Raw genomic sequence first — 5,000 nt, forward strand, 5'->3', positions numbered from 1 at the left:
CCTGCATAATCTGTCCACCACAGGAACCCGAACGCCAGTGCCTGCGTCGCACGAAGTAGTCAACCGACAATCACTCCACCCGCACCCGCACGTGCCCCACCCCAACCGCCGAAATCGCAACTCCAGCGGATGAACGGCGGACTCTTCCCGCACTCGTACGTTGCAATCCACCCCTATATCTTGCGTTTCACGAAGAGTTATATCCAATATGCCAAATTCCCGCTGTCCCTATACATGCTGTAAGTCTGTGCACACAATATGAACCACACATCAGCGAGACACTCTATCACACATTACTCTCTGCCTGTAACAGACACAGATACAATATGTAAGCACCAGCATGGACCAACGTCCGGTGCATCCTCTCCGCCACAGTACACCATCCACACTATGATAACCACACCAGGGGGTCCAATTCTAAAATAGAATATCCCACCCGTCCGACATCCACAATTGCTCAGATAAGCCACCAACACCCACACATGTCCTACACAGGGGTGCACCCAACACCACCACACTGCCTCCTGTTACGGCACAGAAACAATGGCAGGAATGAATCACACAGGTCTGCCGCTCCCTTGCCGCAACCACAGACGCGGCGCGCCTCCAGTCACGAGCGAAAAGCGCATCCTGACGAGACATAACTGCTGTGACATACTGAAGCTGCCTCAGACATTCACTTACAATGATCACTACCAACGAACCTCGGCCCCCCCCCCCCCCCAACACACTCTCTTACCACGTTGTGTACTGTAATCCAACCCATTTCGCACCTTAACCTAACCCATTTTGCACCTTAACTTAACCAAATTCGTAACGCAATTTGTACCGCAATGTAACGCAATGTGTACCGCAATGTAACGCAATGTGTACCGCAATGTAACGCAATGTGTACCGCAATGTACCGCAATGTGTACCGCAATGTACCGCAATGTGTACCGCAATGTGTAACGCAATGTGTAACGCAATGTGTACCGCAATGTGTACCGCAATGTGTAACGCAATGTGTACCGCAATGTGTAACGCAATGTGTACCGCAATGTGTAACGCAATGTGTACCGCAATGTAACGCAATCTGTACCGCAATGTAACGCAATTTGTACCGCAATGTAACGCAATTTGTACCGCAATGTAACGCAATTTGTACCGCAATGTAACGCAATTTGTACCGCAATGTAACGCAATTTGTACCGCAATGTAACGCAATTTGTACCGCAATGTAACGCAATTTGTACCGCAATGTAACGCAATTTGTACCGCAATGTAACGCAATTTGTACCGCAATGTAACGCAATTTGTACCGCAATGTAACGCAATTTGTACCGCAATGTAACGCAATTTGTACCGCAATGTAACGCAATTTCTACCTTAACCTAACCCACGTTGTGCCTTAACCTAACCCACGTTGTGCCTTAACCTAACCCACGTTGTGCCTTAACCTAACCCACGTTGTGCCTTAACCTAACCCACGTTGTGCCTTAACCTAACCCACGTTGTGCCTTAACCTAACCCACGTTGTGCCTTAACCTAACCCACGTTGTGCCTTAACCTAACCCACGTTGTGCCTTAACCTAACCCACGTTGTGCCTTAACCTAACCCACGTTGTGCCTTAACCTAACCCACGTTGTGCCTTAACCTAACCCACGTTGTGCCTTAACCTAACCCACGTTGTGCCTTAACCTAACCCACGTTGTGCCTTAACCTAACCCAAGTTGTGCCTTAACCTAACCCAAGTTGTGCCTTAACCTAACCCAAGTTGTGCCTTAACCTAACCCAAGTTGTGCCTTAACCTAACCCAAGTTGTGCCTTAACCTAACCCAAGTTGTGCCTTAACCTAACCCAAGTTGTGCCTTAACCTAACCCAAGTTGTGCCTTAACCTAACCCAAGTTGTGCCTTAACCTAACCCACGTTGTGCCTTAACCTAACCCAAGTTGTGCCTTAACCTAACCCACGTTGTGCCTTAACCTAACCCACGTTGTGCCTTAACCTAACCCACGTTGTGCCTTAACCTAACCCACGTTGTGCCTTAACCTAACCCACGTTGTGCCTTAACCTAACCCACGTTGTGCCTTAACCTAACCCACGTTGTGCCTTAACCTAACCCACGTTGTGCCTTAACCTAACCCACGTTGTGCCTTAACCTAACCCACGTTGTGCCTTAACCTAACCCACGTTGTGCCTTAACCTAACCCACGTTGTGCCTTAACCTAACCCACGTTGTGCCTTAACCTAACCCACGTTGTGCCTTAACCTAACCCACGTTGTGCCTTAACCTAACCCACGTTGTGCCTTAACCTAACCCAAGTTGTGCCTTAACCTAACCCAAGTTGTGCCTTAACCTAACCCAAGTTGTGCCTTAACCTAACCCAAGTTGTGCCTTAACCTAACCCAAGTTGTGCCTTAACCTAACCCAAGTTGTGCCTTAACCTAACCCAAGTTGTGCCTTAACCTAACCCAAGTTGTGCCTTAACCTAACCCAAGTTGTGCCTTAACCTAACCCACGTTGTGCCTTAACCTAACCCACGTTGTGCCTTAACCTAACCCACGTTGTGCCTTAACCTAACCCACGTTGTGCCTTAACCTAACCCACGTTGTGCCTTAACCTAACCCACGTTGTGCCTTAACCTAACCCACGTTGTGCCTTAACCTAACCCACGTTGTGCCTTAACCTAACCCACGTTGTGCCTTAACCTAACCCACGTTGTGCCTTAACCTAACCCACGTTGTGCCTTAACCTAACCCACGTTGTGCCTTAACCTAACCCACGTTGTGCCTTAACCTAACCCACGTTGTGCCTTAACCTAACCCAAGTTGTGCCTTAACCTGCTCTGTAATTGGCATATGACACGTTACATTAATCCAGTGTTGTCTAACCACAACCCTCTGAATATAGTTCGCTACTCGCACCGCCCACGCTCTTGTGTATCGTTTCATGTTCAACACTTCGCAAGTGTTGCTTACTTTTTACATGCTCCCGCTGTACACTGTAATGTGGACGACTGCAGGATGTACATCGCCCCCACCCTCCCCCCTGCCTTCGCACGCTGGTCGTTCAGGTGCTTGCGTGTTCAATGCCCTTCGCAGCTGTTCACTGGCATTCGCATGTCGAAGCGCTCAGTCTACGTCGTGGTACGGCCTGTGTCCACTGTCCGCTGATGTCGTAAGCTTAACCCTCACATTGTACTGCACATAGGTCCGTATGTACTGCATGATACGCTGTGGCACATGTGTGACCGTACAACGACTGCGCCCAACAACAGCGAACCATACGGTCCAAATGTTGTGCACTCAGCCACGTGCCGTCTCCCCATAACAGCTACATTTCAGTGTGGTACGCCATAGAGACGTGTGGGATTAACGGACGCCCTGGATGGCGATCAGCATGAGCCGTCTGTTGATGTAGTGGCGCGTGTATTCAAACGTAGTCGTCTCTTCTCACACAGTGTGATAGCATGGTGCACCGCGTTCCACATCTGCGACATGGTACAGATGCTGGTTGACAGTCGGTCTCGTAATGGACATCGCATACGTAGGGGGCCACCTCCCACGTGTTCTCTAGTCGTGCACATTTTGTTGCGTGTATGTGGGCAGACGTAGTGTGTCGTGACACCTAACAGACAGGTATGCAATAATCGTTGCATTTGCAAACTGGGATGGACGTCTACGTTTGCTGGTGACGTTACGCAAATGAACAACTGGTAAACCCATTGTGGTGCGGTTGTTGTTGCTGGAGGTAAATCAGTAAGGGCAAATCTGTGTGTGAAGCGATACGCGGCGGTGGCTGGGTGGGACCGTCCCCGGCCGGTGAGGGGGGGCCGCCCGGCGTGCTGGCCGCGCGGTGCGTGGGCGCACGCGCTACAGCCGGCTGGTGGGGGCGCCCAGTGGCAGGCGCGCCGGCCGACGGACGCGGCAGGCGGCGCAGCTGCGCGCCGGGGCACCCTGCGCGCGGCGCCGGGCGGCCAAAGTGGGTCCTCGCGGGCCCGGTGCGAAGCGCGGTGGACATCTGCAGTGTGCTGGTCCGACTGAGGACTGTGTGCGTTGAGGATGCGCCGCCGCCCGGCACTCGGCGCCGCGACGCCGTCTGCTGCTCGGTCGCCCCAGCGGTTCTCGCTGGTGGTTTGTATCGCAGTTGTGCAGACGTGTTGGCACGTGCGCTGTGCTGGGAGAGTTCGCTTCGGCACCCACGTGGGGCCTTTGCCCTTCTGTGGCGCTGGCGTTGGAGCTGCCGGTCACCGTAGGTGGCGCGTGTTGTCTCCCGCCGGCAATGCCACGACAGCACGCTCCCGGGCCTCTGTCGGCAGCGGCAAGCTCAGTTGGGAGCACGGGTGGTCGCACCTAAAGCGTCTACTCGCCTAACTCCGGGCGATTGCGCCTCTCTCGAACCCGACCAAGTACTTAGGACGGCGCTGCGCGCCGCCGGGACCTGAGAGGGTTTCGAGGTGTATTGTGCAGGGGAGCTCAGCCTCCTCCTGTTTGCAGAATAATTGAGCGGACGCTTGCGTGTTCGCGCGGGCCCCTGGGACACACTCCCGGGCGGCCGGCTGCTCAGCTCTAGTTGACGCAGCTCCCTGGTTGATCCTGCCAGTAGTCATATGCTTGTCTCAAAGATTAAGCCATGCATGTCTCAGTACAAGCCGCATTAAGGTGAAACCGCGAATGGCTCATTAAATCAGTTATGGTTCCTTAGATCGTACCCACGTTACTTGGATAACTGTGGTAATTCTAGAGCTAATACATGCAAACAGAGTCCCGACCAGAGATGGAAGGGACGCTTTTATTAGATCAAAACCAATCGGTCGGCTCGTCCGGTCCGTTTGCCTTGGTGACTCTGAATAACTTTGGGCTGATCGCACGGTCCTCGTACCGGCGACGCATCTTTCAAATGTCTGCCTTATCAACTGTCGATGGTAGGTTCTGCGCCTACCATGGTTGTAACGGGTAACGGGGAATCAGGGTTCGATTCCGGAGAGGGAGCCTGAGAAACGGCTACCACATCCA

The 5,000-nt window shown here is 52.8% G+C and overlaps 1 non-coding gene across 1 annotated transcript in view; it reads left to right on the forward strand.

The window, feature by feature from the left end:
* The first annotated feature begins 4,567 nt into the window (after positions 1-4,567).
* Positions 4,568-5,000, forward strand: part of LOC126113148 (small subunit ribosomal RNA) — a 1,909-nt gene continuing 1,476 nt past the window's right edge. Inside the window, exon 1 of the ribosomal RNA XR_007524731.1 lies at positions 4,568-5,000. This exon is cut by the window's right edge and continues 1,476 nt beyond it. This is a non-coding gene — a ribosomal RNA (small subunit ribosomal RNA).

The sequence above is a fragment of the Schistocerca cancellata genome, unplaced genomic scaffold (assembly GCF_023864275.1).
Source record: "Schistocerca cancellata isolate TAMUIC-IGC-003103 unplaced genomic scaffold, iqSchCanc2.1 HiC_scaffold_240, whole genome shotgun sequence".
NCBI lineage: Eukaryota > Metazoa > Arthropoda > Insecta > Orthoptera > Acrididae > Schistocerca > Schistocerca cancellata.